The sequence below is a fragment of the Gobio gobio genome (genome assembly GCF_949357685.1).
Source record: "Gobio gobio genome assembly, chromosome: 13".
Lineage (NCBI taxonomy): Eukaryota > Metazoa > Chordata > Actinopteri > Cypriniformes > Gobionidae > Gobio > Gobio gobio.
Window position 1 is genome coordinate 19,675,295 of NC_137106.1, and position 14,615 is coordinate 19,689,909.

At 39.7% G+C, this 14,615-nt stretch overlaps 1 protein-coding gene across 1 annotated transcript in view; it reads left to right on the top strand.

The window, feature by feature from the left end:
* The first annotated feature begins 241 nt into the window (after positions 1 to 241).
* pals1a (protein associated with LIN7 1, MAGUK p55 family member a) overlaps positions 242 to 14,615 on the top strand; it is a 37,687-nt gene continuing 23,313 nt past the window's right edge. Inside the window, exon 1 of the mRNA XM_079833911.1 lies at positions 242 to 405. The gene's annotated coding sequence lies outside the window, so the exon portion shown is untranslated. The remainder of the gene's footprint in view (positions 406 to 14,615) is intronic.

Consider the following 14,615-nt stretch of genomic DNA (forward strand, 5'->3'; position numbering starts at 1 on the left):
AGTCTATGCTTTTATATTTTTTTAATTAACGTGTTGAATCTACAATATTGAAAGTGTTTAAAATCTAAAAACTGAACAAGCCTTAAAATTCCCAATTATTTTGATTCGGTTCGAACCCGACCGGTTTGCAGTCGACTCTACATTCTCAAGGAAAACCACAAGTGATTGGACGGTGGAGTTTAAGCATGGTGGATCTGTCCAATCAGAAGCGGCGTCTCATGCGATTGCCGGAGGCGCTGTTGAGCCGCTTTCCGTCAATCTCACACACAGTCCCGAGACTTCGAGCCACAGCGACCCGTCACACAACATGACAACAGTCTAATGTGCTATCCTGTATACAAAACCGCCTTTGGGGAGTATTTATTCACTAATTGGACTAAAAGAACGGCATATCTTACTGAAGAGGTAAGCTAAGCGACACTTTCAAGTTGTTTTGGCCGTTAAAACGCGGCGTGAGTGTTGTTTGCAACAGGTTGCCTGGGAAAGAAAGCAGCGCTGCACTTCGGGAAGTGGCCAGCTAGCTGTGTTAGCTATGCAAATATTCAGCATAACCCTAAAACACACTCGTATTTCTTTCAAATAAAGCTCTATAAACATTCAAGAGAAGGTTCATAAGATGTAAAAGTTCTATGTATCACTGTTTGTTTAGTTTTGAGAGCACACCAAGCTCATACAACGACTGTCTCAAAACCTATTGAGCTGCCTAATTAGACAACATTTTTAGGCATCATATGCGCTTTCTACGCCCAAAAAGTGGAAGTTCACTAGATATTGAGATAGACGACCTGTTGTTTTGGGTTAAGTCATTGTGAATATGAAGCTACATTTTTAAAATGGCAGAATTTGGGATTTAAACAACCTGTTGAAACTGCCTGGAAGTTTCTTTGATCGATACACGGACTGCCATTGTTCGTCGTTACCTTCATTACAGCCATTAGGGCACAAATGTCGCATTGTTGCCTTCGGGAAGGTTCAGAAATCTGATAGCACGAACTCGTCATATTCTCTCTGGTGTGATTACTGAGATACCATGGATCAAAGCTGACATGGAAAGGGCGTTATCGTTTTATTTTATGGCTGAATTGCCTTAGGGAAGCGAAGGGGAATGATGGATATCACTAGTCATACGAATATCTACAGTTTATGTTGATCAATTTGTGTGTTATTAATGAATCGAAGAGCCCGTGTCATGTTCTCGGACTCTAGACACACTGGGCTGTGTTTAGTAGGCATATTAAAAGTGTTTATGTGCTTATAAAATTAAGAGTCAAGTGTTCTGGTTTATTTTATCAACCTCCTTTTTGAATATTCAATGGACTCTGACAGTTTGATGTGCTAGTAAAGGAGAGGAAATAAAGTATGCGTTTTCCCATTATTCTATTCTTGTAGAACTAGCACGTAGGCTGTAGTGTTCCAGCCTCATTCTCAGGCTCGGTTTACACCTGTGGCTGGTTGTCTGAACTTCTTAGACTAGTCTTAAAAGTTAGTATTAAGCACATTTTTTCTTCAAGACTGGTCCTAACTCAAGTCAATTACATAAAAAGGTAAATTGGTCTAATTTAAAAGTTCTATTCTTGTGTTCCTAGCGGCAAAAGTACACACTACACACAATATGTGTAATTTGTACACTTTAAATGTTTATATATTTCATAGTCTCAAATTATTTTACCTTACTTTTAAAACCTCATATCACCTTAATTACTTGCTTATGGAGTGAGTTTAAATACACACACATATATATATATATATATATATATATATATATGGGGATGTGACAGTTGACACATAGACGTTGTAAGTGCTTCACTGCTTCACATTTTGGCCTGGTTTTGTTAAGTCACCAAAAGTACAATCCCAGCCAGGGCTGACTGTGATCCATGTCTTCATTCCATTATTAGGAACACAATTGACAATCGTATCATTTCCTCAGATCATAAGCTGCGAGTCAGCTGGCTGCTCTGTGTTGTTTATAGATAAGTGTTCACTGCATGCTGCTGTGATATAATTCAGCTCAGAGGTGGCCGTGGGTAACCTGTATCAGCAGCAGAGTCACTGAGATAACCTTCCCTGCTCTTGATGCATGTGCTGAAGTCAAAGATCCTTTTTTCCATAAAACGATTCAGCGCTTTTGATGATAATAAATAATAGTAGGTTATTATGGCAAGTTTGTTTGGTACAGGTGTGGAGTTACTGCACAAATAAATGATGTTATAATGGATGATAGAGGGTTTTGGCACTGGCTCAGATGGGCTTTCTTTCAAGGAGACTGTATCTGTTTTCCGAGTAGAGCGAGAGGTGTTAATGCCAGCACGCTCTAGAATCATATTACCTCACTGCCACGTTCCTTCAGTGAGTCTGGCCTGTCAGACTGAGGAAATCTGATGGCCTGTTGTTGGATATAGTATAGAGAACAGCCTGACTCCCTTCAGAGATGGTTTGAATGGATTTAAATAATATTTGTATCCAGAATGATTACATTTATATCCAAATAATTTCTGTTCTTATTGTGAAAAAAGTGTAAAAAGAACTTGTTAATTTGTTGTTATTTAATTTAATTCTGTTCAAAAGTTTGCAAGTCTGTAGTTATTTGATCCAAAAGATTTTAGTAATTAGAAAGTAATTTTGTGAAATACTGTTATAATTTAAACGTTTTGTGTATGCTTTCAAAATACTCCCTCAACGTGCTCATCTTCGAGTGGACATTTCTCTGAAGCCCCTGCGAGCGCCACAGAGAGAACCAACGCATGCAAAATATAAGTGTAAAATAACATTCTTTTTTTTCCGCTCTAGATATACGCCGTTTCACACATACTCTGTTTGCAGTGCGTATGCGATGCAGGAGCAGTGCGTGCTGTTGTGTTTTCACATATGCTGCGTTTGCAGTGCGCAACTGATCCGCGGTTGTATACCACAAACACAGCATTTATTCATTATTTTCATTTCAAATCCAAAAGTTGTTACTGAACATGGCTAGTCAGCATTGCAATTGTCTTTGTATAGCCATACACTCTTTCATAGATGTCACGTTTATAAACGCACTACATTTAAACAACGTTTTATTTACTTTACTTTATTACTTTATATACATTACTTTATATTTATATAGCCTAATTTACATTTAGCTTGCTCACGCGAGTGGCAAAACATTTAAACATAGTTTATTGCCTAAAATCACAAACATTTTAAATTAAAACTTACAACAGGCTAGACAAAAACAGCCGACTCTCGTCTTTTCTTTTGTTTTTAAATATTTTTTATAAGAAATCCTGCAGGTCATAACGAAATTATCTTTTCAACCTCCAAGAAAGGACAAATGCTATCTGTCTTTTAGTCTCACACATCACTAGCGTCTATCGGAGCAGAAATGAAAGCTGCTGCTCTCCGTATGTAAATTGCGTGAGCTTATTTTGTCCATTGGATCAAAAGATCTGAAAAAGCCCATACATTTAGCCTCCCATAGACCCTCCTCGAAGAAATCAGGACAGAAGTGGTTGAAAGTGCACAAAAGAGACAGATTAAAACAGCAGTAAACAGGTACTTGTCTTCCTCGTCTACTTGTGATCCGATCGACTAAAATGCATCCTAATACCAAGTGTAAACAGGGCCTCAGATATGTGTGATGTGTTAATGTTGGAACAGAGGGATGAAGGTGACTCTCGTGGATGGGGGTATGGGAAGAGACTGGTACAGCAGTGTACAGAACCACTGTAACCCGTCTGTGTCCCCTGAGGAATTCTCAATATGCACGGACTCTGCTGTCCTGATGGACCACCACGGTTTAGAATTAACAAGCCACAAACTCTCCTAGAGAGCCCATACAAAATGCCGCAGGGTTGCTTTTCTGTCTAGACCTGGATTTTCCCACTAGTTTTCAGGGGGCCTGTGAAGAACAATAGCAGCATTTTGGTATCAAACGAATGACCCATGAAAAGAAAGCATGTGGTCAAACCACCGACTTTAAAAACTCATCAATCGTGCGACATGTTTATTTTGACTGTTTGTCACCTGGCTAATACTAGCTGTGAGGAATCCATATTAATCTCTTGATTCCATTTGGGGTCTGTCAGATCTCTGTCATTGCAGGCTAGTCCAGGTGCAGCAAACAGTCAAGAGTGGATGAGACACAGATCACCAGCACTGTGTCTAGTAGGCTTCCAATGCTATAAATTGCAACACATCAGCACACTTTAAAGCATGCAAATGTTTTTTACAACTGTGTTGATTTTGTACACGGTCGGTTTTTAATGTTCTCACTAGGGTTGGGTATCGCCCACCGACTCTATGCACGATGTTATTGGCCTGACCAGAGTTTGGTTTTTCCAGCTCGCAAGCCAACGGAGAGTTGCTAGACGACCCTGCCTGCAAATTAGATTTGCTGCCGCTAGGGTGCGTCTAGATTTCTAGGCTACTTAAATATATAAATACAAGCAAATACAAAACACAATACATTTACATCAATTTACAATGTAACCTAACCCAACTACAATAATTTAAAGGTGCCATAGAATGCATTGATACAATATTTTAAATTGTTCTCTGATATCTACATAGAAGGTATGTGGCTTAGGTAAGGGCAAAAATACTCCAGATACGGTTTTACATGTCTATTTACAACCCTAGGATTTGTCCCTAGAATGAAATGGGCTGTTATTACCTTATATGGAAGGGTAATGAATAAAAATGTTGAGCTCTGCTCTGATTGGCTGTTTCACAGCAAGGCTCATTTCAGCAGCTCACACAAGTGCAGTTATTTCCGCAAACACAATCGCAAACAGCACAAGCGGCTCGTGAGTCGTGACAGGACACAGACAACCTGAATGACACTTTAAGCAGAAAATCTCAAATGGAGATTGCTGAAATGCAGCTTACTTGTTTATTGCTGTTTTCAGATCATCCGCATGCGAGAGAGGTGCACATGGTTGCCAGATTGCACATTTTAAAGGGTCACTTCAGCGCTAGGAAGATGAATGTGTATTTAAACTGTCATTTATGTAGTAGAAATGTGAATTTTTTTTTTAATTTGGTGCCTTCTAGACTAAAAAAAGACAGAAAATTTATTTTTGCCACATGTGAATGAAAGACAACAACTCCCAGAATACACTTGCTTCGCTGCCCTACGAGGCCACTCCCTACGCCCCTAGTGTCGTTTTTATCTTCATAATACAATAATTTCGTTCAGTTAGAGAATAAACACTACAATTTAAAACTGAACGTGTCTTTTGAATAAAGTGTGAGTGAGCCGAACGAAAGTCACAGGACAAACAAACGATTTTATTCAGCACGAGAGGGAAGTAGTAGCTGAGGTAAATGCGGCTGTCATTCTCAGCGCGTGTCCAGTCTGGTGCGTTTTCTGAACGCATATGGAAGCTAAACTCTCATAGGAATTAATTGAAAAGTTGAAACACTCACTTTGCTCTGCATCGCTCCTTTATGAGGTCGAGCCGCGAGCGCATTTACATTCTGTGCGTGAGATCTCTCCACGGTGGGCGGGTTGAAAACATGCGGAACAGCTCCCTCTACTGGCTGTAGTTTTTAGCCTCTGGCCAAAAAATCCTCCGATGACGATATTTGCGTCATCAGAGGAATTTTTCCAGAAATAAAATAAATAATTATCTCATCTCAGGGGGCTATGAGGGGGGAAAGTACCATAATTAAAATATACTATGGGGTTTCTACTGATACAAAGCTTAATGCTAAATCACTGAAGTGACCCTTTAAGTAAAACACCGGATTAAATACGTGTTCTTTTAACAGAAATGCTCTGATTTAAATTATTGAAATGAACGCTCCTCTCTTTCCCCTGACAAAACCAAAGAATGCTTTTTGGTATTGGTTTTTTAAACTACGTTTTAGTCTCGTCTTTTTTCGTCAACGATATTGCATGATGATATAGTCACAGTTATTGTTTAAGGACGTGTCATCTCGTCTTGTCTTTGTCATGGAAAAAAAGGTTGTCAACGAACATTTTTTGTCATATTTTTGTTTTTGACGAAATTGACACTAGTCAGAGGAAACGAACAACTTTGAATTAAATTAGTGCGGTAGCCTATCCTGTTATAGATAAACATCAACCATGCCTGTTTTGTGCCTGTGGGAAGGGTATGAAAAGTGCTCACATCCCCTGCTCAGCCTGTAACAATATTTATCCATTATCTGCCAGTATATTGTCCTTATCTTCAGAACATCTACCTATAGAACTTCTGATGATTAGGCTGTGCAGGTCCACGTTAATACTGCCTGGCCTAAAACGTGGGCTGGTATATGCAAATTTGGGGGCGTGAATCTTAATGATCCTAACTTACATCTCGGTCGGTGTTACATTTTTCACACACAAGAAAAAGGGCTTGACATTAACTTTTTTGCTCACCAGCCACTGTGGCTATAGTGGTTTTCCAAAGCTACTAGCCACTCAACATTTTCACTGGCCACAATGTTGTTGTTAGAAAATTTGTTGTTGGCTATATGTAACATACCACTGTAGACATCCAAATCAAGTCTACATGAAATGTATAACATGACAGGTCATCAACAGCTGTTTGTCTATCAGCTATGTCATATTTAAATCTAGAATATTTTGTCTATATAAAGTAGCCTAGTGAAATATGTTTGTGTGATTTGACAGTCTGTCTCTGGCTCAATGCCAGACAAAGTGTAAAAGCACATCTGAATTTAGCAGTTGATCATGTGATGCACTGAATGTTCTAATCTGTGTGATGGTGGTCTGGACAGACAAATCACATGTGGACATTCATGGCGGTATAGACAGGTGAGCACAGTCAGAAGGCAGTATTCAGAACATGGTGTATGTTGATGTTCTCACGGTTTGAGAGGTGGGGCCTTGCAGTCTTGTTTTCACCTGTCGGTCTCTTGGGTAATTTATTCTCCAAACATATTTCCATGCACATGACTTTTTGAATTGCTTCTATGGAAGTTGTCAACTGAAGGCAACTAGAATGGTTTACTTATTAAGGCCATGTGCAGGTTTTAGTTTCTATTCCTGCACTGCAACGGCCAAACGTGATTCATCCCTGCTTGTCCTTTACATACCATTCTGTTTCCACATATTTTTCACTCTGTTTGTTTCTTTCCCTCTCTTTTCCACTCTCGCTCCAGCATTGCTCTCCCTCCTGGTACTAAGTGGTACGTGATTCTTAGGAGCCTGGAATCTGTAATTTTTTTGGTACGCAAACTGGGTGTTGGAATGTTGAGCTGGAGCTTTGGGGAAGATAACGATCCTGGTCTGTTTCTGCTCTGCAGTGACAGCCATGGAAGTGTCGGCCTGTCCAGCTTCCCTATCTCCTGCATGTCTTTGCAGACATCAGCTTTTCTCTTGTGCATTTCCCAGTCCTCTGATGAGAGATTCAAATCTGTGAGGTCAGGTGTCAGTCAGTTCATTAAATTTTTTTCAGTGTAAAGGGCCCAGAGCTTTGATATTGTCAGATAGTTATAAAACCTATTGAAGGGTGACGAAGGGAAAAGAGCTCCGGTCCCTCCCTGTCGCAGAATTCAGGTACTGTTTTCCACTTGCCACTCCTCAGGACGAGCTGTTTCATGTCTGTCAGAGTAACAGGTTCATCCTGTGCAGGGCCGAGTCTACCAGGCCAAGGAGGAAAACATCCTTCATGTGAATAATGCATGTTATTCAGTGTGTTAAGTGGAACTCTTTATTGTTTGTTTACGCTAACAGGCCGTAAGAGCTTTGGAGAGGGAATTTGTAAGGAGCATCACACATAGTGAGCCACCATACTCTACTTGCAGACAGATTGGATTTCCACTCATTATCTTTGAAGCACGCAGCACGTGCAGATTATATATTTAAAAATTACATTAGTCACAATAGACTGTATTGAAATTTGAATTTGATTAAAGGGACAGTTTACCAAAAAAATGAAAGTTCTGTAATCGTTTACTCACCTTCATGTCGTTGGACACCCGTAAGACCTCCGTTCATATTCGGAACACAAATGAAGATATTTTAGTTGAAAGCTGATGGCTGAGAAAGGCTTCAGATAGGCCTCCATTGGCATTCAGTACATTGACACTTCCAAGATCCATAAAAGGCACTTAAAACGTCGTTACAAAGTCCATCTCACAACAGTGGCTCTACAATAACTTTACGATGTGACGACAATAGTTTTTGTGCGCAAAAAAAAATCAAAATAACACCTTTATCCAACTTGTTCTTGTCTTCCGTGTGTGCCTCCACGACGCATGCGCGAGAATATGACGCAGATCCGGCGTTCGGACATATGACCCAGAAGCGATTTGTTTACGATCAGAGGAAGACGCGCGTATCTAAGCTGTTGGATTCTACATTGATCGTGCTTTAGTTCTCGGCGTAGTGCTCAAAAACGGGGCTTAAGTGTGTATTTCATGGATTCCCGAACGCCGGCGCTACGTCATATTCTCGCGCATGCGTCGTGGAGGCACACACGGAAGTCGAGAACAAGTTGGATAAAGGTGTTATTTTGATTTTTTTTTGCGCACAAAAACTATTGTCGTCGCATCGTAAAATTATTGTAGAGCCACTGTGGTGAGATGGACTTTGTAACGACGTTTAAAGTGCCTTTCATGGATCTTGGAAGTGTCAATGTACTGAATGCCAATGGAGGCCTATCTCAGCCATCAGCTTTCAACTAAAATATCTTCATTTGTGTTCCGAATATGAACGGAGGTCTGACGGGTGTCCAACGACATGAGGGTGAGTAATTAATGACAGAATTTTCATTTTTGGGTGAACTAAGTAAATCACTCGTATATGCAACAACTAAAAATGTCCAGTAAATTGTACGATTTCACTCGCCTGTGATTGAGTTAGACTAATAAGTTTAGCGCAGATATAATTTCATTGCATGCTGAGCTTTAAACTGAGAGCGCCCTCTGTCACTTTCTCTCATATGCGCACACTTAACATGAGAGAACGAGAGATGCACATGCCAGGTAAGTAAGTGATAATATACATCCAACCGGTTGTTATCGCAGAATAAACCCTGACGCGAAGCTGGGTGTGTTGTGCATTGCGGAAATCATAGGGCACTGCACATCTTTTAATCTATTATGAATAATGGCTGATAATCTCAAATGATAGCCAATAGAACTACTCATAATAAATGCTCATGTGTAAAGTGGAATATTAATTTTTGATCAGCATCGTCTGATCACGTTGACAACCCTTGTTAACTTTATATTTTCGTTTGCATCAGTGAAACTACTGTATTTCAAAATCTTGCCTGGAATGTGGCAGGTGAGAGGCCGTTGTGTGTATTGCGTAGTGTGTTCACAATCGCAGTATCTATGAGGGCCGTTTCCCAGGTGGAATGAAAAACAACAGGGTTGTTGACACAGTGCCCACTAATGCTATCATTTCATTGGCTGCCTTTGGGCCAGCCGTGCTGCACCTGCTCTGGCTAGAAACACCTGCATTCACCACCACAAACGTGCTCTTCCTAATCTACCTCGCCTCATCCCTGGTCTTCCACACTGGGAAATATTAGCCTTCCCTTTGGCATTTATCACAGATCAGCCTGATGTTTTAGCCGATAAAGGCTAGTGTTTGGATTTGGGTTGGTTTACTACATCAGTGTAAAGGGCCGTTTCTATTAGTAAGAGCCCAGATGTCCCTATTCCCTGTGTATGAGGCCAGAGGCTTAGTGTGCTGAGTCGAGCTGTAGTTGAGTCGTGGCCAGCCAGTCGCTGAATGGAACAGGAGGGTTTGAAGTAGGCCACTTAAGCTCTTGAACAGCAGATGGTTTGAGGCTTTATTTATATGTTTTTCAGTCTTGAGGCTCTCCACTGCATGTTGTGTCATCAAGTAGGGGGGAAGGGGAAACATCCTTAAGACAGTCAGTATTGGTGTAAGCTTGTTTGTGTTCATACGTGTGCACGATCTGTAAAACAGCATTAAATAAAGCCGCGCTGTACTGCACCAGGGCGCATGATTACCTTATTGGCTCACCTGCAAATGCCTGGTACAAGTATTGAATTTTTATATCCTGATAATTGTGAAAGCTATTATCATGGTATTATCAAAACACTGCAAAAGATGTTTCGCGATAAACAAACGCTGTTTTATTAGTTTTAGTTTGCGAGTTACTTTTTAAGGCCAATCCAAACAGCACCAACAGATGCGGACAATCACCAAATTACAATACGCCAATTCTCCGACATTCCACGACCCTGCAAACGATGATGGAACATGTTCAATTTGATGCATCTCAACTCTCTACGATGCGAGCAAATCACTTTCTTATGCGACTAAATCTTCACTCTGGGCAACTAAATAATATCTATCATTAGCCATTGGCTAATAAATTCTTAGATTTTACTTGCCAGTGTGTGTGTTAGTTTAAGATAGGCTACATTTTCACTCGCTGAACACTCTGACTGAGCGCTTGAGTTTTGCTGAATTCACTCTCCATCAAGTGATCTGTACTGTTTCAATTCACATCTCAATGGATGCACAGAGTATTTGACGTAATGTAAACTCCAGTGTGAAGGCGCACGACTCGCCGTCGCTTTGCTGAGAGCGTGCTTCATTTGTTTCATTGAGTTCATTTGGAATTATTCAGCTTTTAAGAACAAGCAGAATATGTCGGTTTCTCTGGTAGTGGGCGGGACTAATGCACAAATGGCAATCTCATTGGTTGGCGCTCATCTATTACCGTCCCTGTTTTGATTCCAGCAAATCAGTTTCGAGCGATTTAAAAAATAAATAAATAAATATATATATATATATATATATATATATATATTTATTTATTTTTTAAATCGCTCGAAACTGATTTGCTGATTTGATGGATGAGTCCTACCCTAGAAATACTGCTCTTATTAGGGAACTGTCCTTCTTAAAGTACTGGTACTAATAAAATTTCATATCGTACCATTTTTAATTACTTTTCTAGTACTGGTATATCGTGCAACACTATCATACATCAGTGTAAATTTGTTCTTCACTCGCTGAAATTGAATTGGAATTATCAGGAAACCGAGTGACATACCTCACACTGCATGTTAAAGAGAAAAATTGCCAATCCAATTGAAAAACTTCATCTGGTTAATGAACATTATTCAACAGGTGTTGGCTTTGACGGATTATGTCATGTACAAACTACGCATTCTGATTCTGATATTCCCGATTTCTATTCTTAAGTGATCTTTTTTGTAGGATATTTTGACTCCAAAGTCTTTTGCCCTAAAACAAAGTGCCTTGCAATCTTCATATACCCACTGTGTGCCATTTGAAAAGAAACAAAAACATTTAAAAGAAAACATTTAGCCCACTTCATAAAAAAATACAGATATTCTAAAAAAAAATTGGCTAAGGTTATTTACAATTACAATCTACGATGTCAGATAAATAAAAATAGCAAAGGTCAGACTATCGTTTTTGTTTCGCCATTTAAAACCATACATTTCCTTGCCAAAGGCAATATTTTTCCTTTCAATTCAGCTGTTGTTGAGTGTTAATTTTGGACCCTGAACAGCACTATACCTCAGTCGTCCATCTGAGCCACTCTCATGAAAGATAAATGTCTATTATGTAAATGTACGGGGCTTTTTGGCATTGTCAGGGGGATTGTTTGTTTTGGCTCAGTATTGCTTATTGTCTCTGGTCCGGTGTAGTAGGCGGCCTTAAGATTGTTCTTATCTGTGGCCAGCAGGGTGGAAAACCACCTTAATGACATCAGCATGAGTACCTGAATGTAGGAAGTGTGTGGCGCTCATGTGGATGTGGGCTACATTCAAGCTAAATCTGTGTGTAGGTGTAAGGCCACAATCCTCTTACCTTTTTATAGGAAAGATTAATTGGATTTTCTTCTGTCGATATCGGCACAGCTGCATCCAAACAAACAGAGGTCTTAATGAAATAAATATCTGTTTGCAGCTGGTCTGCTTTTCAGCTCTTGTTCTTTTATGTCTTAATGTAACCTTGACTTCCGGTTTACACTAGTTTTTAGGTATTGAGTTTGTCTGCATACAAACGCTTTCTAATGCATTCTCAATAGAGCCCTTATATTGGTCTGGTCTGCTGAAGAATGTCATTCCCAGGCTGTTTTGCATTCCTGCCGTGTGCATTATGGGATTGTTGCTCCATCATTGCACAGCGATTACCTCAGAGATGGCTCTGTGAATTATAATGGAGGCACGCAGGAACTATAAAAATATCTATATTTGCAATGCTGTGTTTTCAGCAGTCATTACTCCAGTCTTTAGTGTCACATCATCCTTCAGAAATCATTTTTATGCTGATTTGGTGCTCAAGAAACATTTCTTATAATTATCCAAAAACAAAACAAATATATTAGAAAATAAATAAATGTATTTATGACCTTGTTGAGTATAGAGACTTTTACAAAAACATTTAAATGCTCATAATTATTCCAAACTTTTGACTGGTAGTGTGTATATGTTAGTGTTGTCAAAAATATCGATATTTCGATATGTATCGATACTAGAGCTGCAACTAACGATTATTTTTTCTGTCGACTAATCTAACGATTATTTTTTCTATTAGTCGACTAATCTAACGATTATTTTTCCAGATTAATCTTATTATTCTTTTTTACTGATTATTGTATTTCAAAGAGGGTAGTGAATTTGTATATTATTTTAACATGAAATCATGAATGATGACAATATTAATTGTATTTCAGGAAGGGTAGTGTACATAGTATGCCATTTTATAATGAAATATATGAACACAAGAAGCTTTTTAAACATAATATATAATGATACTATTCATCATAAAATGTATACAGAGTAGGCCTAATTAGGAAAAGTTGTTTACTATAGTAGTTGAGTATGATTTAGTTATTGATTTGTGTCAATAGTAAAGAAAATGCACTTGTATTTATCTGCAAAAGGTTCACATCCAGGAACTTTCAGCATAGTGTTAATGTATAACTAGTCGTCTATTTTGAAGATAAATGTGCATAAACAACGACTAAAGCTGCCAGAAGTTTTTGCCCAAACTTCAAAGACACATTTAAATGATTAAAACTAGGGGCATATCTTAACTTTAATGTTACGTTAATCATGTAAACTACCTATATACAGCAGGTTATTATGCATATGTGTTTGGGACAGAGCGGAACCAGGTCGCATTAACAGGAGATATATGCAGCCCATAATAAATAAACGCACGAGACGTACTGGGGTCGGAGAAGAACCCAGGAAAATGTGACCGTCTGTTGCAATACACGCGTGGCGCGTTCAGCTGCGCGAGAGAAGACTGGCAGCAGGGTTGCCAGGTTTACACAACAAAACCCACCCATTCGTTACTCAAAACTAGCCCGAAACAAGCCCAATCGCGTTTCGGGGAGGTTCTCTGGTAAACATCGCGTTCGGGGGGTTAAATATGTGTGTTTTTTTGCTTCAACCCGCGGACATGAGAGACAGCCCGCGGCAACAGTGTAGAAGTAGCCAAATTCCGCGGAAAAAAGCGGACTTGGCAACACTCACTGGCAGTGTGAAAGCTCCCGCTCTCCACACACACAGCTTCTGCTCTGCCACCGCGCGCAGTGTGATACCGGCGTTACAGAGCGAACAAAGCACAGTTTTACTCTGCTTCTGTTTAAAGTACTCCCACACTTTTGAATGTCGCGGTCTGGCTTTATATGATAAATGATCATTTTCACTATGCCCGGGAGCAGAAGCTGCCATTATTCTAGATCTTCTGTTCCATTCTATAACGTAAATAATGTGCCGCCGACGCGTCGACGCATTTCACGCACGTCGACGTATTTTCGTAGTCGACGTCATCGACGACGTCGACGCGTCGTTGCAGCCCTAATCGATACTGAAATATCTGAAACGATACGATACTTCTTTTCTACAGTATCGATACCAGCTGCGCCCTCCTCTCCGACCGACAGCGAGTTGACACGCACCCGCCTCCTCTCATTCAGTCCGGTTAACCCTCTGAACACGGCGAATGCGCGGCACGTTCTGCTGGATTTTTCCTTTTGACAGCGTCAATATCATATGTCAATAAAGGTAAATAATCGATGACTTTGATCTATAATTATTAAAGAATGAAACAGTAAAACAACATGAAAATAACCACAGTGTTACTTGAGAACATGTAGAACAAGAATCAGGTGGAGTTTGCAGAAAAGATTTTATTTGATGTTTTTATGAATTTTTAAAATATGTCAATAGCGGTAAATAATCTATGACTTTGATCTATAATTATTAAAGAATGAAACCGTAAAACAACATGAAAATCACCAGTGTTACTTGAGAACATGTAGAACAAGAATCAGGTGGAGTTTGCTGAAAACAATTTGATTTGATGTTTTGATGAATTTTTTTAATATTTCTACGGACACCAAGCGCCCGCACCTTTAGCCTACCGAGCAACCTCATGTAGACGCGCAATGTATTTTAAGCGCAGATGGCATGACCGCAGTTTAGTATTGGTGTGACCAGTCTGAATTTTGCGCGGGATTGCACATAATTCTACTCATTCACGCAGATTTCGCGCTCGCATCTGAAGCCCACACACACATACTGTAATGTGCCTCTGACTAGGGCTGTACGATTAATCGAAAAGTAACCGAAACCGACATTCAGAACCTCTAACCGACGTATTTTTCCCATGTCGGTTATTTCGG